Below are 16,020 nucleotides of genomic sequence, written 5' to 3'. Positions count from 1 at the left end.
TTTTTCACCCGTCAAAAAAAAAAAAAAAAAAAAAAAAGAAGTTTTTCATTGAGATATCCCAATTTTGACCGAGCAAGTGGCGTGAAGGTACTCTTCACGAAAAGACAGTGTTTGATGCAAAAAAAGCCATTTATACGAGTTTTGACCTGGAACATTTCGCTCACGGCCATACCACCCTGGACCAGCCCGATCTCGTTTGATCTCGGAAGCCAAGCGGGGTTGGGCCTTGTTAGTACTTGGATGGAACACCGCCTGGGAATACCAGGTGCTGTGAGCATTTTCACACTTTTTCACCCGTCAAAAAAAAAAAAAGAAGTTTTTCATTGAGATATCCCAATTTTGACCGAGCAAGTGGCGTGAAGGTACTCTTCACGAAAAGACAGTGTTTGATATAAAAAAGGCCGTTTTGACCTGGAACATTTCGCTCACGGCCATACCACCCTGGACCAGCCCGATCTCGTCTGATCTCGGAAGCCAAGCAGGGTTGGGCCTGGTTAGTACTTGGATGGGAGACCGCCTGGGAATACCAGGTGCTGTGAGCATTTTCACACTTTTTCACCCGTCAAAAAAAAAAAAGAAGTTTTTCATTGAGATATCCCAATTTTGACCGAGCAAGTGGCGTGAAGGTACTCTTCACGAAAAGACAGTGTTTGATATAAAAAAGGCCGTTTTGACCTGGAACATTTCGCTCACGGCCATACCACCCTGGACCAGCCCGATCTCGTCTGATCTCGGAAGCCAAGCAGGGTTGGGCCTGGTTAGTACTTGGATGGGAGACCGCCTGGGAATACCAGGTGCTGTGAGCATTTTCACACTTTTTCACCCGTCAAAAAAAAAAAAAAAAAAAAAAAAGAAGTTTTTCATTGAGATATCCCAATTTTGACCGAGCAAGTGGCGTGAAGGTACTCTTCACGAAAAGACAGTGTTTGATGCAAAAAAAGCCATTTATACGAGTTTTGACCTGGAACATTTCGCTCACGGCCATACCACCCTGGACCAGCCCGATCTCGTTTGATCTCGGAAGCCAAGCGGGGTTGGGCCTTGTTAGTACTTGGATGGAACACCGCCTGGGAATACCAGGTGCTGTGAGCATTTTCACACTTTTTCACCCGTCAAAAAAAAAAAAAGAAGTTTTTCATTGAGATATCCCAATTTTGACCGAGCAAGTGGCGTGAAGGTACTCTTCACGAAAAGACAGTGTTTGATATAAAAAAGGCCGTTTTGACCTGGAACATTTCGCTCACGGCCATACCACCCTGGACCAGCCCGATCTCGTCTGATCTCGGAAGCCAAGCAGGGTTGGGCCTGGTTAGTACTTGGATGGGAGACCGCCTGGGAATACCAGGTGCTGTGAGCATTTTCATACTTTTTCACCTGTCAAAAAAAAAAAAAAAAAAAAAAAAGAAGTTTTTCATTGAGATATCCCAATTTTGACCGAGCAAGTGGCGTGAAGGTACTCTTCACGAAAAGACAGTGTTTGATATAAAAAAGGCCGTTTTGACCTGGAACATTTCGCTCACGGCCATACCACCCTGGACCAGCCCGATCTCGTTTGATCTCGGAAGCCAAGCGGGGTTGGGCCTTGTTAGTACTTGGATGGGAGACCGCCTGGGAATACCAGGTGCTGTGAGCATTTTCACACTTTTTCACCCGTCAAAAAAAAAAAAAGAAGTTTTTCATTGAGATATCCCAATTTTGACCGAGCAAGTGGCGTGAAGGTACTCTTCACGAAAAGACAGTGTTTGATATAAAAAAGGCCGTTTTGACCTGGAACATTTCGCTCACGGCCATACCACCCTGGACCAGCCCGATCTCGTCTGATCTCGGAAGCCAAGCAGGGTTGGGCCTGGTTAGTACTTGGATGGGAGACCGCCTGGGAATACCAGGTGCTGTGAGCATTTTCACACTTTTTCACCTGTCAAAAAAAAAAAAAGAAGTTTTTCATTGAGATATCCCAATTTTGACCGAGCAAGTGGCGTGAAGGTACTCTTCACGAAAAGACAGTGTTTGATATAAAAAAGGCCGTTTTGACCTGGAACATTTCGCTCACGGCCATACCACCCTGGACCAGCCCGATCTCGTTTGATCTCGGAAGCCAAGCGGGGTTGGGCCTTGTTAGTACTTGGATGGGAGACCGCCTGGGAATACCAGGTGCTGTGAGCATTTTCACACTTTTTCACCCGTCAAAAAAAAAAAAAGAAGTTTTTCATTGAGATATCCCAATTTTGACCGAGCAAGTGGCGTGAAGGTACTCTTCACGAAAAGACAGTGTTTGATATAAAAAAGGCCGTTTTGACCTGGAACATTTCGCTCACGGCCATACCACCCTGGACCAGCCCGATCTCGTTTGATCTCGGAAGCCAAGCGGGGTTGGGCCTTGTTAGTACTTGGATGGGAGACCGCCTGGGAATACCAGGTGCTGTGAGCATTTTCACACTTTTTCACCCGTCAAAAAAAAAAAAAGAAGTTTTTCATTGAGATATCCCAATTTTGACCGAGCAAGTGGCGTGAAGGTACTCTTCACGAAAAGACAGTGTTTGATATAAAAAAGGCCGTTTTGACCTGGAACATTTCGCTCACGGCCATACCACCCTGGACCAGCCCGATCTCGTCTGATCTCGGAAGCCAAGCAGGGTTGGGCCTGGTTAGTACTTGGATGGGAGACCGCCTGGGAATACCAGGTGCTGTGAGCATTTTCACACTTTTTCACCTGTCAAAAAAAAAAAAAAAAAAAAAAAAAAGAAGTTTTTCATTGAGATATCCCAATTTTGACCGAGCAAGTGGCGTGAAGGTACTCTTCACGAAAAGACAGTGTTTGATATAAAAAAGGCCGTTTTGACCTGGAACATTTCGCTCACGGCCATACCACCCTGGACCAGCCCGATCTCGCCTGATCTCGGAAGCCAAGCAGGGTTGGGCCTGGTTAGTACTTGGATGGGAGACCGCCTGGGAATACCAGGTGCTGTGAGCATTTTCACACTTTTTCACCTGTCAAAAAAAAAAAAAAAAAAAAAAAGAAGTTTTTCATTGAGATATCCCAATTTTGACCGAGCAAGTGGCGTGAAGGTACTCTTCACGAAAAGACAGTGTTTGATATAAAAAAGGCCGTTTTGACCTGGAACATTTCGCTCACGGCCATACCACCCTGGACCAGCCCGATCTCGTTTGATCTCGGAAGCCAAGCGGGGTTGGGCCTTGTTAGTACTTGGATGGAACACCGCCTGGGAATACCAGGTGCTGTGAGCATTTTCACACTTTTTCACCCGTCAAAAAAAAAAAAAGAAGTTTTTCATTGAGATATCCCAATTTTGACCGAGCAAGTGGCGTGAAGGTACTCTTCACGAAAAGACAGTGTTTGATATAAAAAAGGCCGTTTTGACCTGGAACATTTCGCTCACGGCCATACCACCCTGGACCAGCCCGATCTCGTCTGATCTCGGAAGCCAAGCAGGGTTGGGCCTGGTTAGTACTTGGATGGGAGACCGCCTGGGAATACCAGGTGCTGTGAGCATTTTCACACTTTTTCACCTGTCAAAAAAAAAAAAAAAAAAGAAGTTTTTCATTGAGATATCCCAATTTTGACCGAGCAAGTGGCGTGAAGGTACTCTTCACGAAAAGACAGTGTTTGATGCAAAAAAAGCCATTTATACGAGTTTTGACCTGGAACATTTCGCTCACGGCCATACCACCCTGGACCAGCCCGATCTCGTTTGATCTCGGAAGCCAAGCGGGGTTGGGCCTTGTTAGTACTTGGATGGAACACCGCCTGGGAATACCAGGTGCTGTGAGCATTTTCACACTTTTTCACCCGTCAAAAAAAAAAAAAGAAGTTTTTCATTGAGATATCCCAATTTTGACCGAGCAAGTGGCGTGAAGGTACTCTTCACGAAAAGACAGTGTTTGATATAAAAAAGGCCGTTTTGACCTGGAACATTTCGCTCACGGCCATACCACCCTGGACCAGCCCGATCTCGTCTGATCTCGGAAGCCAAGCAGGGTTGGGCCTGGTTAGTACTTGGATGGGAGACCGCCTGGGAATACCAGGTGCTGTGAGCATTTTCACACTTTTTCACCTGTCAAAAAAAAAAAAAAAAAAAAAAAAAAGAAGTTTTTCATTGAGATATCCCAATTTTGACCGAGCAAGTGGCGTGAAGGTACTCTTCACGAAAAGACAGTGTTTGATATAAAAAAGGCCGTTTTGACCTGGAACATTTCGCTCACGGCCATACCACCCTGGACCAGCCCGATCTCGTTTGATCTCGGAAGCCAAGCGGGGTTGGGCCTTGTTAGTACTTGGATGGAACACCGCCTGGGAATACCAGGTGCTGTGAGCATTTTCACACTTTTTCACCCGTCAAAAAAAAAAAAAGAAGTTTTTCATTGAGATATCCCAATTTTGACCGAGCAAGTGGCGTGAAGGTACTCTTCACGAAAAGACAGTGTTTGATATAAAAAAGGCCGTTTTGACCTGGAACATTTCGCTCACGGCCATACCACCCTGGACCAGCCCGATCTCGTCTGATCTCGGAAGCCAAGCAGGGTTGGGCCTGGTTAGTACTTGGATGGGAGACCGCCTGGGAATACCAGGTGCTGTGAGCATTTTCACACTTTTTCACCTGTCAAAAAAAAAAAAAAAAAAGAAGTTTTTCATTGAGATATCCCAATTTTGACCGAGCAAGTGGCGTGAAGGTACTCTTCACGAAAAGACAGTGTTTGATGCAAAAAAAGCCATTTATACGAGTTTTGACCTGGAACATTTCGCTCACGGCCATACCACCCTGGACCAGCCCGATCTCGTTTGATCTCGGAAGCCAAGCGGGGTTGGGCCTTGTTAGTACTTGGATGGAACACCGCCTGGGAATACCAGGTGCTGTGAGCATTTTCACACTTTTTCACCCGTCAAAAAAAAAAAAAGAAGTTTTTCATTGAGATATCCCAATTTTGACCGAGCAAGTGGCGTGAAGGTACTCTTCACGAAAAGACAGTGTTTGATATAAAAAAGGCCGTTTTGACCTGGAACATTTCGCTCACGGCCATACCACCCTGGACCAGCCCGATCTCGTCTGATCTCGGAAGCCAAGCAGGGTTGGGCCTGGTTAGTACTTGGATGGGAGACCGCCTGGGAATACCAGGTGCTGTGAGCATTTTCACACTTTTTCACCTGTCAAAAAAAAAAAAAAAAAAAAAAAAAGAAGTTTTTCATTGAGATATCCCAATTTTGACCGAGCAAGTGGCGTGAAGGTACTCTTCACGAAAAGACAGTGTTTGATATAAAAAAGGCCGTTTTGACCTGGAACATTTCGCTCACGGCCATACCACCCTGGACCAGCCCGATCTCGTTTGATCTCGGAAGCCAAGCGGGGTTTGGCCTTGTTAGTACTTGGATGGGAGACCGCCTGGGAATACCAGGTGCTGTGAGCATTTTCACACTTTTTCACCCGTCAAAAAAAAAAAAAGAAGTTTTTCATTGAGATATCCCAATTTTGACCGAGCAAGTGGCGTGAAGGTACTCTTCACGAAAAGACAGTGTTTGATATAAAAAAGGCCGTTTTGACCTGGAACATTTCGCTCACGGCCATACCACCCTGGACCAGCCCGATCTCGTCTGATCTCGGAAGCCAAGCAGGGTTGGGCCTGGTTAGTACTTGGATGGGAGACCGCCTGGGAATACCAGGTGCTGTGAGCATTTTCACACTTTTTCACCTGTCAAAAAAAAAAAAAGAAGTTTTTCATTGAGATATCCCAATTTTGACCGAGCAAGTGGCGTGAAGGTACTCTTCACGAAAAGACAGTGTTTGATGCAAAAAAAGCCATTTATACGAGTTTTGACCTGGAACATTTCGCTCACGGCCATACCACCCTGGAACAGCCCGATCTCGTTTGATCTCGGAAGCCAAGCGGGGTTGGGCCTTGTTAGTACTTGGATGGAACACCGCCTGGGAATACCAGGTGCTGTGAGCATTTTCACACTTTTTCACCCGTCAAAAAAAAAAAAAGAAGTTTTTCATTGAGATATCCCAATTTTGACCGAGCAAGTGGCGTGAAGGTACTCTTCACGAAAAGACAGTGTTTGATATAAAAAAGGCCGTTTTGACCTGGAACATTTCGCTCACGGCCATACCACCCTGGACCAGCCCGATCTCGTTTGATCTCGGAAGCCAAGCGGGGTTGGGCCTTGTTAGTACTTGGATGGGAGACCGCCTGGGAATACCAGGTGCTGTGAGCATTTTCACACTTTTTCACCCGTCAAAAAAAAAAAAAGAAGTTTTTCATTGAGATATCCCAATTTTGACCGAGCAAGTGGCGTGAAGGTACTCTTCACGAAAAGACAGTGTTTGATATAAAAAAGGCCGTTTTGACCTGGAACATTTCGCTCACGGCCATACCACCCTGGACCAGCCCGATCTCGTCTGATCTCGGAAGCCAAGCAGGGTTGGGCCTGGTTAGTACTTGGATGGGAGACCGCCTGGGAATACCAGGTGCTGTGAGCATTTTCACACTTTTTCACCTGTCAAAAAAAAAAAAAAAAAAAAAAAGTTTTTCATTGAGATATCCCAATTTTGACCGAGCAAGTGGCGTGAAGGTACTCTTCACGAAAAGACAGTGTTTGATGCAAAAAAAGCCATTTATACGAGTTTTGACATGGAACATTTCGCTCACGGCCATACCACCCTGGACCCGCCCGATCTCGTCTGATCTCGGAAGCCAAGCAGGGTTGGGCCTGTTTAGTACTTGGATAGGAGACCGCCTGGGAATACCAGGTGCTGTGAGCATTTTCACACTTTTTCACCTGTCAAAAAAAAAAAAAAAAGATTTTTTTCATTGAGATATCCCAATTTTGACCGAGCAAGTGGCGTGAAGGTACTCTTCACGAAAAGACAGTGTTTGATGCAAAAAAAGCCATTTATACGAGTTTTGACCTGGAACATTTCGCTCACGGCCATACCACCCTGGACCCGCCCGATCTCGTCTGATCTCGGAAGCCAAGCAGGGTTGGGCCTGTTTAGTACTTGGATGGGAGACCGCCTGGGAATACCAGGTGCTGTGAGCATTTTCACACTTTTTCACCTGTCAAAAAAAAAAGAAAAAAAAAAAAAGATTTTTTTCATTGAGATATCCCAATTTTGACCGAGCAAGTGGCGTGAAGGTACTCTTCACGAAAAGACAGTGTTTGATGCAAAAAAAGCCATTTATACGAGTTTTGACCTGGAACATTTCGCTCACGGCCATACCACCCTGGACCAGCCCGATCTCGTCTGATTTCGGAAGCCAAGCAGGGTTGGGCCTGGTTAGTACTTGGATGGGAGACCGCCTGGGAATACCAGGTGCTGTGAGCATTTTCACACTTTTTCACCCGTCAAAAAAAAAAAAAGAAGTTTTTCATTGAGATATCCCAATTTTGACCGAGCAAGTGGCGTGAAGGTACTCTTCACGAAAAGACAGTGTTTGATATAAAAAAGGCCGTTTTGACCTGGAACATTTCGCTCACGGCCATACCACCCTGGACCAGCCCGATCTCGTTTGATCTCGGAAGCCAAGCGGGGTTGGGCCTTGTTAGTACTTGAATGGGAGACCGCCTGGGAATACCAGGTGCTGTGAGCATTTTCACACTTTTTCACCCGTCAAAAAAAAAAAAAGAAGTTTTTCATTGAGATATCCCAATTTTGACCGAGCAAGTGGCGTGAAGGTACTCTTCACGAAAAGACAGTGTTTGATATAAAAAAGGCCGTTTTGACCTGGAACATTTCGCTCACGGCCATACCACCCTGGACCTGCCCGATCTCGTCTGATCTCGGAAGCCAAGCAGGGTTGGGCCTGGTTAGTACTTGGATGGGAGACCGCCTGGGAATACCAGGTGCTGTGAGCATTTTCACACTTTTTCACCCGTCAAAAAAAAAAGAAGAAGTTTTTCATTGAGATATCCCAATTTTGACCGAGCAAGTGGCGTGAAGGTACTCTTCACGAAAAGACAGTGTTTGATGCAAAAAAAGCCATTTATACGAGTTTTGACCTGGAACATTTCGCTCACGGCCATACCACCCTGGAACAGCCCGATCTCGTTTGATCTCGGAAGCCAAGCGGGGTTGGGCCTTGTTAGTACTTGGATGGAACACCGCCTGGGAATACCAGGTGCTGTGAGCATTTTCACACTTTTTCACCCGTCAAAAAAAAAAAAAGAAGTTTTTCATTGAGATATCCCAATTTTGACCGAGCAAGTGGCGTGAAGGTACTCTTCACGAAAAGACAGTGTTTGATATAAAAAAGGCCGTTTTGACCTGGAACATTTCGCTCACGGCCATACCACCCTGGACCAGCCCGATCTCGTCTGATCTCGGAAGCCAAGCAGGGTTGGGCCTGGTTAGTACTTGGATGGGAGACCGCCTGGGAATACCAGGTGCTGTGAGCATTTTCACACTTTTTCACCCGTCAAAAAAAAAAAAAGAAGTTTTTCATTGAGATATCCCAATTTTGACGGAGCAAGTGGCGTGAAGGTACTCTTCACGAAAAGACAGTGTTTGATATAAAAAAGGCCGTTTTGACCTGGAACATTTCGCTCACGGCCATACCACCCTGGACCAGCCCGATCTCGTCTGATCTCGGAAGCCAAGCAGGGTTGGGCCTGGTTAGTACTTGGATGGGAGACCGCCTGGGAATACCAGGTGCTGTGAGCATTTTCACACTTTTTCACCCGTCAAAAAAAAAAGAAGAAGTTTTTCATTGAGATATCCCAATTTTGACCGAGCAAGTGGCGTGAAGGTACTCTTCACGAAAAGACAGTGTTTGATATAAAAAAGGCCGTTTTGACCTGGAACATTTCGCTCACGGCCATACCACCCTGGACCAGCCCGATCTCGTCTGATCTCGGAAGCCAAGCAGGGTTGGGCCTGGTTAGTACTTGGATGGGAGACCGCCTGGGAATACCAGGTGCTGTGAGCATTTTCACACTTTTTCACCCGTCAAAAAAAAAAAAAGAAGTTTTTCATTGAGATATCCCAATTTTGACCGAGCAAGTGGCGTGAAGGTACTCTTCACGAAAAGACAGTGTTTGATATAAAAAAGGCCGTTTTGACCTGGAACATTTCGCTCACGGCCATACCACCCTGGACCAGCCCGATCTCGTCTGATCTCGGAAGCCAAGCAGGGTTGGGCCTGGTTAGTACTTGGATGGGAGACCGCCTGGGAATACCAGGTGCTGTGAGCATTTTCACACTTTTTCACCCGTCAAAAAAAAAAGAAGAAGTTTTTCATTGAGATATCCCAATTTTGACCGAGCAAGTGGCGTGAAGGTACTCTTCACGAAAAGACAGTGTTTGATATAAAAAAGGCCGTTTTGACCTGGAACATTTCGCTCACGGCCATACCACCCTGGACCAGCCCGATCTCGTCTGATCTCGGAAGCCAAGCAGGGTTGGGCCTGGTTAGTACTTGGATGGGAGACCGCCTGGGAATACCAGGTGCTGTGAGCATTTTCACACTTTTTCACCTGTCAAAAAAAAAAAAAGAAGTTTTTCATTGAGATATCCCAATTTTGACCGAGCAAGTGGCGTGAAGGTACTCTTCACGAAAAGACAGTGTTTGATATAAAAAAGGCCGTTTTGACCTGGAACATTTCGCTCACGGCCATACCACCCTGGACCAGCCCGATCTCGTCTGATCTCGGAAGCCAAGCAGGGTTGGGCCTGGTTAGTACTTGGATGGGAGACCGCCTGGGAATACCAGGTGCTGTGAGCATTTTCACACTTTTTCACCCGTCAAAAAAAAAAAAAGAAGTTTTTCATTGAGATATCCCAATTTTGACCGAGCAAGTGGCGTGAAGGTACTCTTCACGAAAAGACAGTGTTTGATATAAAAAAGGCCGTTTTGACCTGGAACATTTCGCTCACGGCCATACCACCCTGGACCAGCCCGATCTCGTCTGATCTCGGAAGCCAAGCAGGGTTGGGCCTGGTTAGTACTTGGATGGGAGACCGCCTGGGAATACCAGGTGCTGTGAGCATTTTCACACTTTTTCACCCGTCAAAAAAAAAAAAAGAAGTTTTTCATTGAGATATCCCAATTTTGACCGAGCAAGTGGCGTGAAGGTACTCTTCACGAAAAGACAGTGTTTGATATAAAAAAGGCCGTTTTGACCTGGAACATTTCGCTCACGGCCATACCACCCTGGACCAGCCCGATCTCGTCTGATCTCGGAAGCCAAGCAGGGTTGGGCCTGGTTAGTACTTGGATGGGAGACCGCCTGGGAATACCAGGTGCTGTGAGCATTTTCACACTTTTTCACCCGTCAAAAAAAAAAGAAGAAGTTTTTCATTGAGATATCCCAATTTTGACCGAGCAAGTGGCGTGAAGGTACTCTTCACGAAAAGACAGTGTTTGATATAAAAAAGGCCGTTTTGACCTGGAACATTTCGCTCACGGCCATACCACCCTGGACCAGCCCGATCTCGTCTGATCTCGGAAGCCAAGCAGGGTTGGGCCTGGTTAGTACTTGGATGGGAGACCGCCTGGGAATACCAGGTGCTGTGAGCATTTTCACACTTTTTCACCTGTCAAAAAAAAAAAAGAAGTTTTTCATTGAGATATCCCAATTTTGACCGAGCAAGTGGCGTGAAGGTACTCTTCACGAAAAGACAGTGTTTGATATAAAAAAGGCCGTTTTGACCTGGAACATTTCGCTCACGGCCATACCACCCTGGACCAGCCCGATCTCGTCTGATCTCGGAAGCCAAGCAGGGTTGGGCCTGGTTAGTACTTGGATGGGAGACCGCCTGGGAATACCAGGTGCTGTGAGCATTTTCACACTTTTTCACCCGTCAAAAAAAAAAAAAGAAGTTTTTCATTGAGATATCCCAATTTTGACCGAGCAAGTGGCGTGAAGGTACTCTTCACGAAAAGACAGTGTTTGATATAAAAAAGGCCGTTTTGACCTGGAACATTTCGCTCACGGCCATACCACCCTGGACCAGCCCGATCTCGTCTGATCTCGGAAGCCAAGCAGGGTTGGGCCTGGTTAGTACTTGGATGGGAGACCGCCTGGGAATACCAGGTGCTGTGAGCATTTTCACACTTTTTCACCCGTCAAAAAAAAAAAAAGAAGTTTTTCATTGAGATATCCCAATTTTGACCGAGCAAGTGGCGTGAAGGTACTCTTCACGAAAAGACAGTGTTTGATATAAAAAAGGCCGTTTTGACCTGGAACATTTCGCTCACGGCCATACCACCCTGGACCAGCCCGATCTCGTCTGATCTCGGAAGCCAAGCAGGGTTGGGCCTGGTTAGTACTTGGATGGGAGACCGCCTGGGAATACCAGGTGCTGTGAGCATTTTCACACTTTTTCACCCGTCAAAAAAAAAAAAAGAAGTTTTTCATTGAGATATCCCAATTTTGACCGAGCAAGTGGCGTGAAGGTACTCTTCACGAAAAGACAGTGTTTGATATAAAAAAGGCCGTTTTGACCTGGAACATTTCGCTCACGGCCATACCACCCTGGACCAGCCCGATCTCGTCTGATCTCGGAAGCCAAGCAGGGTTGGGCCTGGTTAGTACTTGGATGGGAGACCGCCTGGGAATACCAGGTGCTGTGAGCATTTTCACACTTTTTCACCTGTCAAAAAAAAAAAAAAAAAAAAAAAAATAAGTTTTTCATTGAGATATCCCAATTTTGACCGAGCAAGTGGCGTGAAGGTACTCTTCACGAAAAGACAGTGTTTGATATAAAAAAGGCCGTTTTGACCTGGAACATTTCGCTCACGGCAAAAAAAGCCATTTATACGAGTTTTGACCTGGAACATTTCGCTCACGGCCATACCACCCTGGACCAGCCCGATCTCGTTTGATCTCGGAAGCCAAGCGGGGTTGGGCCTTGTTAGTACTTGGATGGAACACCGCCTGGGAATACCAGGTGCTGTGAGCATTTTCACACTTTTTCACCCGTCAAAAAAAAAAAAAGAAGTTTTTCATTGAGATATCCCAATTTTGACCGAGCAAGTGGCGTGAAGGTACTCTTCACGAAAAGACAGTGTTTGATATAAAAAAGGCCGTTTTGACCTGGAACATTTCGCTCACGGCCATACCACCCTGGACCAGCCCGATCTCGTTTGATCTCGGAAGCCAAGCGGGGTTGGGCCTTGTTAGTACTTGGATGGAACACCGCCTGGGAATACCAGGTGCTGTGAGCATTTTCACACTTTTTCACCCGTCAAAAAAAAAAAAAGAAGTTTTTCATTGAGATATCCCAATTTTGACCGAGCAAGTGGCGTGAAGGTACTCTTCACGAAAAGACAGTGTTTGATATAAAAAAGGCCGTTTTGACCTGGAACATTTCGCTCACGGCCATACCACCCTGGACCAGCCCGATCTCGTCTGATCTCGGAAGCCAAGCAGGGTTGGGCCTTGTTAGTACTTGGATGGGAGACCGCCTGGGAATACCAGGTGCTGTGAGCATTTTCACACTTTTTCACCCGTCAAAAAAAAAAAAAGAAGTTTTTCATTGAGATATCCCAATTTTGACCGAGCAAGTGGCGTGAAGGTACTCTTCACGAAAAGACAGTGTTTGATATAAAAAAGGCCGTTTTGACCTGGAACATTTCGCTCACGGCCATACCACCCTGGACCAGCCCAATCTCGTTTGATCTCGGAAGCCAAGCGGGGTTGGGCCTTGTTAGTACTTGGATGGGAGACCGCCTGGGAATACCAGGTGCTGTGAGCATTTTCACACTTTTTCACCTGTCAAAAAAAAAAAAAAAAAAAAAAAAGAAGTTTTTCATTGAGATATCCCAATTTTGACCGAGCAAGTGGCGTGAAGGTACTCTTCACGAAAAGACAGTGTTTGATATAAAAAAGGCCGTTTTGACCTGGAACATTTCGCTCACGGCCATACCACCCTGGACCAGCCCGATCTCGTTTGATCTCGGAAGCCAAGCGGGGTTGGGCCTTGTTAGTACTTGGATGGAACACCGCCTGGGAATACCAGGTGCTGTGAGCATTTTCACACTTTTTCACCCGTCAAAAAAAAAAAAAGAAGTTTTTCATTGAGATATCCCAATTTTGACCGAGCAAGTGGCGTGAAGGTATTTTTCACGAAAAGACAGTGTTTGATATAAAAAAGGCCGTTTTGACCTGGAACATTTCGCTCACGGCCATACCACCCTGGACCAGCCCGATCTCGTTTGATCTCGGAAGCCAAGCGGGGTTGGGCCTTGTTAGTACTTGGATGGAACACCGCCTGGGAATACCAGGTGCTGTGAGCATTTTCACACTTTTTCACCCGTCAAAAAAAAAAAAAGAAGTTTTTCATTGAGATATCCCAATTTTGACCGAGCAAGTGGCGTGAAGGTACTCTTCACGAAAAGACAGTGTTTGATATAAAAAAGGCCGTTTTGACCTGGAACATTTCGCTCACGGCCATACCACCCTGGACCAGCCCGATCTCGTCTGATCTCGGAAGCCAAGCAGGGTTGGGCCTTGTTAGTACTTGGATGGGAGACCGCCTGGGAATACCAGGTGCTGTGAGCATTTTCACACTTTTTCACCCGTCAAAAAAAAAAAAAGAAGTTTTTCATTGAGATATCCCAATTTTGACCGAGCAAGTGGCGTGAAGGTATTTTTCACGAAAAGACAGTGTTTGATATAAAAAAGGCCGTTTTGACCTGGAACATTTCGCTCACGGCCATACCACCCTGGACCAGCCCGATCTCGTTTGATCTCGGAAGCCAAGCGGGGTTGGGCCTTGTTAGTACTTGGATGGAACACCGCCTGGGAATACCAGGTGCTGTGAGCATTTTCACACTTTTTCACCCGTCAAAAAAAAAAAAAGAAGTTTTTCATTGAGATATCCCAATTTTGACCGAGCAAGTGGCGTGAAGGTACTCTTCACGAAAAGACAGTGTTTGATGCAAAAAAAGCCATTTATACGAGTTTTGACCTGGAACATTTCGCTCACGGCCATACCACCCTGGAACAGCCCGATCTCGTTTGATCTCGGAAGCCAAGCGGGGTTGGGCCTTGTTAGTACTTGGATGGAACACCGCCTGGGAATACCAGGTGCTGTGAGCATTTTCACACTTTTTCACCCGTCAAAAAAAAAAAAAGAAGTTTTTCATTGAGATATCCCAATTTTGACCGAGCAAGTGGCGTGAAGGTACTCTTCACGAAAAGACAGTGTTTGATATAAAAAAGGCCGTTTTGACCTGGAACATTTCGCTCACGGCCATACCACCCTGGACCAGCCCGATCTCGTTTGATCTCGGAAGCCAAGCGGGGTTGGGCCTTGTTAGTACTTGGATGGAACACCGCCTGGGAATACCAGGTGCTGTGAGCATTTTCACACTTTTTCACCCGTCAAAAAAAAAAAAAGAAGTTTTTCATTGAGATATCCCAATTTTGACCGAGCAAGTGGCGTGAAGGTACTCTTCACGAAAAGACAGTGTTTGATATAAAAAAGGCCGTTTTGACCTGGAACATTTCGCTCACGGCCATACCACCCTGGACCAGCCCGATCTCGTTTGATCTCGGAAGCCAAGCAGGGTTGGGCCTGGTTAGTACTTGGATGGGAGACCGCCTGGGAATACCAGGTGCTGTGAGCATTTTCACACTTTTTCACCCGTCAAAAAAAAAAAAAGAAGTTTTTCATTGAGATATCCCAATTTTGACCGAGCAAGTGGCGTGAAGGTACTCTTCACGAAAAGACAGTGTTTGATATAAAAAAGGCCGTTTTGACCTGGAACATTTCGCTCACGGCCATACCACCCTGGACCAGCCCGATCTCGTCTGATCTCGGAAGCCAAGCAGGGTTGGGCCTGGTTAGTACTTGGATGGGAGACCGCCTGGGAATACCAGGTGCTGTGAGCATTTTCACACTTTTTCACCTGTCAAAAAAAAAAAAAAAAAAAAAAAAAGAAGTTTTTCATTGAGATATCCCAATTTTGACCGAGCAAGTGGCGTGAAGGTACTCTTCACGAAAAGACAGTGTTTGATATAATAAAGGCCGTTTTGACCTGGAACATTTCGCTCACGGCCATACCACCCTGGACCAGCCCGATCTCGTTTGATCTCGGAAGCCAAGCGGGGTTGGGCCTTGTTAGTACTTGGATGGAACACCGCCTGGGAATACCAGGTGCTGTGAGCATTTTCACACTTTTTCACCCGTCAAAAAAAAAAAAAGAAGTTTTTCATTGAGATATCCCAATTTTGACCGAGCAAGTGGCGTGAAGGTACTCTTCACGAAAAGACAGTGTTTGATGCAAAAAAAGCCATTTATACGAGTTTTGACCTGGAACATTTCGCTCACGGCCATACCACCCTGGAACAGCCCGATCTCGTTTGATCTCGGAAGCCAAGCGGGGTTGGGCCTTGTTAGTACTTGGATGGAACACCGCCTGGGAATACCAGGTGCTGTGAGCATTTTCACACTTTTTCACCCGTCAAAAAAAAAAAAAGAAGTTTTTCATTGAGATATCCCAATTTTGACCGAGCAAGTGGCGTGAAGGTACTCTTCACGAAAAGACAGTGTTTGATATAAAAAAGGCCGTTTTGACCTGGAACATTTCGCTCACGGCCATACCACCCTGGACCAGCCCGATCTCGTTTGATCTCGGAAGCCAAGCGGGGTTGGGCCTTGTTAGTACTTGGATGGAACACCGCCTGGGAATACCAGGTGCTGTGAGCATTTTCACACTTTTTCACCCGTCAAAAAAAAAAAAAGAAGTTTTTCATTGAGATATCCCAATTTTGACCGAGCAAGTGGCGTGAAGGTACTCTTCACGAAAAGACAGTGTTTGATATAAAAAAGGCCGTTTTGACCTGGAACATTTCGCTCACGGCCATACCACCCTGGACCAGCCCGATCTCGTTTGATCTCGGAAGCCAAGCAGGGTTGGGCCTGGTTAGTACTTGGATGGGAGACCGCCTGGGAATACCAGGTGCTGTGAGCATTTTCACACTTTTTCACCCGTCAAAAAAAAAAAAAGAAGTTTTTCATTGAGATATCCCAATTTTGACCGAGCAAGTGGCGTGAAGGTACT

At 46.1% G+C, this 16,020-nt stretch overlaps 39 non-coding genes and 20 pseudogenes across 39 annotated transcripts; all 59 read left to right on the top strand.

Annotated features, from left to right (window-relative positions):
- Positions 1-158: 158 nt before the first annotated feature.
- Positions 159-277, top strand: LOC140382999 (5S ribosomal RNA; annotated as a pseudogene).
- A 146-nt stretch (positions 278-423) lies between these two features.
- LOC140381838 (5S ribosomal RNA) lies at positions 424-542 on the top strand. The gene has a single exon (XR_011931318.1). It is a non-coding gene; the product is annotated as a 5S ribosomal RNA (ribosomal RNA).
- Positions 543-687: 145 nt separating this feature from the next.
- Positions 688-806, top strand: LOC140381837 (5S ribosomal RNA). Its single transcript, XR_011931317.1, has one exon. It is a non-coding gene; the product is annotated as a 5S ribosomal RNA (ribosomal RNA).
- Positions 807-973: 167 nt separating this feature from the next.
- On the top strand, positions 974-1,092 carry LOC140382998 (5S ribosomal RNA; annotated as a pseudogene).
- Positions 1,093-1,238: 146 nt separating this feature from the next.
- On the top strand, positions 1,239-1,357 carry LOC140381836 (5S ribosomal RNA). Its single transcript, XR_011931316.1, has one exon. It is a non-coding gene; the product is annotated as a 5S ribosomal RNA (ribosomal RNA).
- A 157-nt stretch (positions 1,358-1,514) lies between these two features.
- On the top strand, positions 1,515-1,633 carry LOC140382590 (5S ribosomal RNA). Its single transcript, XR_011932000.1, has one exon. It is a non-coding gene; the product is annotated as a 5S ribosomal RNA (ribosomal RNA).
- A 146-nt stretch (positions 1,634-1,779) lies between these two features.
- Positions 1,780-1,898, top strand: LOC140381835 (5S ribosomal RNA). The gene has a single exon (XR_011931315.1). It is a non-coding gene; the product is annotated as a 5S ribosomal RNA (ribosomal RNA).
- Positions 1,899-2,044: 146 nt separating this feature from the next.
- Positions 2,045-2,163, top strand: LOC140382589 (5S ribosomal RNA). Its single transcript, XR_011931999.1, has one exon. It is a non-coding gene; the product is annotated as a 5S ribosomal RNA (ribosomal RNA).
- A 146-nt stretch (positions 2,164-2,309) lies between these two features.
- On the top strand, positions 2,310-2,428 carry LOC140382588 (5S ribosomal RNA). Its single transcript, XR_011931998.1, has one exon. It is a non-coding gene; the product is annotated as a 5S ribosomal RNA (ribosomal RNA).
- Positions 2,429-2,574: 146 nt separating this feature from the next.
- Positions 2,575-2,693, top strand: LOC140381834 (5S ribosomal RNA). Its single transcript, XR_011931314.1, has one exon. It is a non-coding gene; the product is annotated as a 5S ribosomal RNA (ribosomal RNA).
- Positions 2,694-2,852: 159 nt separating this feature from the next.
- On the top strand, positions 2,853-2,971 carry LOC140382222 (5S ribosomal RNA). Its single transcript, XR_011931664.1, has one exon. It is a non-coding gene; the product is annotated as a 5S ribosomal RNA (ribosomal RNA).
- Positions 2,972-3,127: 156 nt separating this feature from the next.
- Positions 3,128-3,246, top strand: LOC140382997 (5S ribosomal RNA; annotated as a pseudogene).
- Positions 3,247-3,392: 146 nt separating this feature from the next.
- Positions 3,393-3,511, top strand: LOC140381833 (5S ribosomal RNA). Its single transcript, XR_011931313.1, has one exon. It is a non-coding gene; the product is annotated as a 5S ribosomal RNA (ribosomal RNA).
- A 161-nt stretch (positions 3,512-3,672) lies between these two features.
- Positions 3,673-3,791, top strand: LOC140382996 (5S ribosomal RNA; annotated as a pseudogene).
- Positions 3,792-3,937: 146 nt separating this feature from the next.
- On the top strand, positions 3,938-4,056 carry LOC140381830 (5S ribosomal RNA). The gene has a single exon (XR_011931311.1). It is a non-coding gene; the product is annotated as a 5S ribosomal RNA (ribosomal RNA).
- Positions 4,057-4,215: 159 nt separating this feature from the next.
- LOC140382995 (5S ribosomal RNA) lies at positions 4,216-4,334 on the top strand (annotated as a pseudogene).
- Positions 4,335-4,480: 146 nt separating this feature from the next.
- Positions 4,481-4,599, top strand: LOC140381829 (5S ribosomal RNA). Its single transcript, XR_011931310.1, has one exon. It is a non-coding gene; the product is annotated as a 5S ribosomal RNA (ribosomal RNA).
- Positions 4,600-4,760: 161 nt separating this feature from the next.
- LOC140382994 (5S ribosomal RNA) lies at positions 4,761-4,879 on the top strand (annotated as a pseudogene).
- Positions 4,880-5,025: 146 nt separating this feature from the next.
- Positions 5,026-5,144, top strand: LOC140381828 (5S ribosomal RNA). Its single transcript, XR_011931309.1, has one exon. It is a non-coding gene; the product is annotated as a 5S ribosomal RNA (ribosomal RNA).
- Positions 5,145-5,302: 158 nt separating this feature from the next.
- Positions 5,303-5,421, top strand: LOC140382852 (5S ribosomal RNA; annotated as a pseudogene).
- A 146-nt stretch (positions 5,422-5,567) lies between these two features.
- On the top strand, positions 5,568-5,686 carry LOC140381827 (5S ribosomal RNA). The gene has a single exon (XR_011931308.1). It is a non-coding gene; the product is annotated as a 5S ribosomal RNA (ribosomal RNA).
- A 156-nt stretch (positions 5,687-5,842) lies between these two features.
- LOC140382799 (5S ribosomal RNA) lies at positions 5,843-5,961 on the top strand (annotated as a pseudogene).
- A 146-nt stretch (positions 5,962-6,107) lies between these two features.
- LOC140382587 (5S ribosomal RNA) lies at positions 6,108-6,226 on the top strand. The gene has a single exon (XR_011931997.1). It is a non-coding gene; the product is annotated as a 5S ribosomal RNA (ribosomal RNA).
- A 146-nt stretch (positions 6,227-6,372) lies between these two features.
- Positions 6,373-6,491, top strand: LOC140381826 (5S ribosomal RNA). Its single transcript, XR_011931307.1, has one exon. It is a non-coding gene; the product is annotated as a 5S ribosomal RNA (ribosomal RNA).
- A 163-nt stretch (positions 6,492-6,654) lies between these two features.
- LOC140382203 (5S ribosomal RNA) lies at positions 6,655-6,773 on the top strand. The gene has a single exon (XR_011931647.1). It is a non-coding gene; the product is annotated as a 5S ribosomal RNA (ribosomal RNA).
- Positions 6,774-6,932: 159 nt separating this feature from the next.
- Positions 6,933-7,051, top strand: LOC140382868 (5S ribosomal RNA). Its single transcript, XR_011932074.1, has one exon. It is a non-coding gene; the product is annotated as a 5S ribosomal RNA (ribosomal RNA).
- Positions 7,052-7,218: 167 nt separating this feature from the next.
- Positions 7,219-7,337, top strand: LOC140382216 (5S ribosomal RNA). Its single transcript, XR_011931659.1, has one exon. It is a non-coding gene; the product is annotated as a 5S ribosomal RNA (ribosomal RNA).
- Positions 7,338-7,483: 146 nt separating this feature from the next.
- On the top strand, positions 7,484-7,602 carry LOC140382634 (5S ribosomal RNA). The gene has a single exon (XR_011932041.1). It is a non-coding gene; the product is annotated as a 5S ribosomal RNA (ribosomal RNA).
- A 146-nt stretch (positions 7,603-7,748) lies between these two features.
- LOC140382423 (5S ribosomal RNA) lies at positions 7,749-7,867 on the top strand. Its single transcript, XR_011931845.1, has one exon. It is a non-coding gene; the product is annotated as a 5S ribosomal RNA (ribosomal RNA).
- A 156-nt stretch (positions 7,868-8,023) lies between these two features.
- LOC140382798 (5S ribosomal RNA) lies at positions 8,024-8,142 on the top strand (annotated as a pseudogene).
- Positions 8,143-8,288: 146 nt separating this feature from the next.
- LOC140381825 (5S ribosomal RNA) lies at positions 8,289-8,407 on the top strand. The gene has a single exon (XR_011931306.1). It is a non-coding gene; the product is annotated as a 5S ribosomal RNA (ribosomal RNA).
- A 146-nt stretch (positions 8,408-8,553) lies between these two features.
- Positions 8,554-8,672, top strand: LOC140381824 (5S ribosomal RNA). The gene has a single exon (XR_011931305.1). It is a non-coding gene; the product is annotated as a 5S ribosomal RNA (ribosomal RNA).
- A 146-nt stretch (positions 8,673-8,818) lies between these two features.
- Positions 8,819-8,937, top strand: LOC140381823 (5S ribosomal RNA). Its single transcript, XR_011931304.1, has one exon. It is a non-coding gene; the product is annotated as a 5S ribosomal RNA (ribosomal RNA).
- A 146-nt stretch (positions 8,938-9,083) lies between these two features.
- Positions 9,084-9,202, top strand: LOC140381822 (5S ribosomal RNA). Its single transcript, XR_011931303.1, has one exon. It is a non-coding gene; the product is annotated as a 5S ribosomal RNA (ribosomal RNA).
- Positions 9,203-9,348: 146 nt separating this feature from the next.
- LOC140381821 (5S ribosomal RNA) lies at positions 9,349-9,467 on the top strand. The gene has a single exon (XR_011931302.1). It is a non-coding gene; the product is annotated as a 5S ribosomal RNA (ribosomal RNA).
- Positions 9,468-9,613: 146 nt separating this feature from the next.
- LOC140381818 (5S ribosomal RNA) lies at positions 9,614-9,732 on the top strand. The gene has a single exon (XR_011931300.1). It is a non-coding gene; the product is annotated as a 5S ribosomal RNA (ribosomal RNA).
- A 146-nt stretch (positions 9,733-9,878) lies between these two features.
- LOC140381817 (5S ribosomal RNA) lies at positions 9,879-9,997 on the top strand. Its single transcript, XR_011931299.1, has one exon. It is a non-coding gene; the product is annotated as a 5S ribosomal RNA (ribosomal RNA).
- Positions 9,998-10,143: 146 nt separating this feature from the next.
- On the top strand, positions 10,144-10,262 carry LOC140381816 (5S ribosomal RNA). The gene has a single exon (XR_011931298.1). It is a non-coding gene; the product is annotated as a 5S ribosomal RNA (ribosomal RNA).
- A 146-nt stretch (positions 10,263-10,408) lies between these two features.
- On the top strand, positions 10,409-10,527 carry LOC140381815 (5S ribosomal RNA). The gene has a single exon (XR_011931297.1). It is a non-coding gene; the product is annotated as a 5S ribosomal RNA (ribosomal RNA).
- Positions 10,528-10,672: 145 nt separating this feature from the next.
- Positions 10,673-10,791, top strand: LOC140381814 (5S ribosomal RNA). The gene has a single exon (XR_011931296.1). It is a non-coding gene; the product is annotated as a 5S ribosomal RNA (ribosomal RNA).
- A 146-nt stretch (positions 10,792-10,937) lies between these two features.
- Positions 10,938-11,056, top strand: LOC140381813 (5S ribosomal RNA). The gene has a single exon (XR_011931295.1). It is a non-coding gene; the product is annotated as a 5S ribosomal RNA (ribosomal RNA).
- Positions 11,057-11,202: 146 nt separating this feature from the next.
- LOC140381812 (5S ribosomal RNA) lies at positions 11,203-11,321 on the top strand. Its single transcript, XR_011931294.1, has one exon. It is a non-coding gene; the product is annotated as a 5S ribosomal RNA (ribosomal RNA).
- A 146-nt stretch (positions 11,322-11,467) lies between these two features.
- LOC140381811 (5S ribosomal RNA) lies at positions 11,468-11,586 on the top strand. Its single transcript, XR_011931293.1, has one exon. It is a non-coding gene; the product is annotated as a 5S ribosomal RNA (ribosomal RNA).
- A 207-nt stretch (positions 11,587-11,793) lies between these two features.
- On the top strand, positions 11,794-11,912 carry LOC140382993 (5S ribosomal RNA; annotated as a pseudogene).
- A 146-nt stretch (positions 11,913-12,058) lies between these two features.
- LOC140382990 (5S ribosomal RNA) lies at positions 12,059-12,177 on the top strand (annotated as a pseudogene).
- Positions 12,178-12,323: 146 nt separating this feature from the next.
- LOC140382431 (5S ribosomal RNA) lies at positions 12,324-12,442 on the top strand. Its single transcript, XR_011931852.1, has one exon. It is a non-coding gene; the product is annotated as a 5S ribosomal RNA (ribosomal RNA).
- A 146-nt stretch (positions 12,443-12,588) lies between these two features.
- On the top strand, positions 12,589-12,707 carry LOC140382849 (5S ribosomal RNA; annotated as a pseudogene).
- Positions 12,708-12,864: 157 nt separating this feature from the next.
- On the top strand, positions 12,865-12,983 carry LOC140382989 (5S ribosomal RNA; annotated as a pseudogene).
- A 146-nt stretch (positions 12,984-13,129) lies between these two features.
- Positions 13,130-13,248, top strand: LOC140382988 (5S ribosomal RNA; annotated as a pseudogene).
- Positions 13,249-13,394: 146 nt separating this feature from the next.
- On the top strand, positions 13,395-13,513 carry LOC140382429 (5S ribosomal RNA). Its single transcript, XR_011931851.1, has one exon. It is a non-coding gene; the product is annotated as a 5S ribosomal RNA (ribosomal RNA).
- A 146-nt stretch (positions 13,514-13,659) lies between these two features.
- Positions 13,660-13,778, top strand: LOC140382987 (5S ribosomal RNA; annotated as a pseudogene).
- A 156-nt stretch (positions 13,779-13,934) lies between these two features.
- LOC140382797 (5S ribosomal RNA) lies at positions 13,935-14,053 on the top strand (annotated as a pseudogene).
- Positions 14,054-14,199: 146 nt separating this feature from the next.
- LOC140382986 (5S ribosomal RNA) lies at positions 14,200-14,318 on the top strand (annotated as a pseudogene).
- Positions 14,319-14,464: 146 nt separating this feature from the next.
- On the top strand, positions 14,465-14,583 carry LOC140382192 (5S ribosomal RNA). The gene has a single exon (XR_011931637.1). It is a non-coding gene; the product is annotated as a 5S ribosomal RNA (ribosomal RNA).
- Positions 14,584-14,729: 146 nt separating this feature from the next.
- On the top strand, positions 14,730-14,848 carry LOC140381810 (5S ribosomal RNA). Its single transcript, XR_011931292.1, has one exon. It is a non-coding gene; the product is annotated as a 5S ribosomal RNA (ribosomal RNA).
- A 158-nt stretch (positions 14,849-15,006) lies between these two features.
- LOC140382985 (5S ribosomal RNA) lies at positions 15,007-15,125 on the top strand (annotated as a pseudogene).
- A 156-nt stretch (positions 15,126-15,281) lies between these two features.
- On the top strand, positions 15,282-15,400 carry LOC140382796 (5S ribosomal RNA; annotated as a pseudogene).
- A 146-nt stretch (positions 15,401-15,546) lies between these two features.
- Positions 15,547-15,665, top strand: LOC140382984 (5S ribosomal RNA; annotated as a pseudogene).
- A 146-nt stretch (positions 15,666-15,811) lies between these two features.
- On the top strand, positions 15,812-15,930 carry LOC140382191 (5S ribosomal RNA). Its single transcript, XR_011931636.1, has one exon. It is a non-coding gene; the product is annotated as a 5S ribosomal RNA (ribosomal RNA).
- The last annotated feature ends 90 nt before the right edge of the window (positions 15,931-16,020 follow it).

This window comes from Eucyclogobius newberryi, unplaced genomic scaffold (genome assembly GCF_026437365.1).
Source record: "Eucyclogobius newberryi isolate DKJ021-1_F unplaced genomic scaffold, fEucNew1.0.hap1 SCAF_50, whole genome shotgun sequence".
Taxonomy (NCBI): Eukaryota; Metazoa; Chordata; class Actinopteri; order Gobiiformes; family Gobiidae; genus Eucyclogobius; species Eucyclogobius newberryi.
The sequence above is the reverse complement of the archived record's forward strand: the minus strand, read 5'-3'. Positions and strand labels throughout refer to the sequence as shown.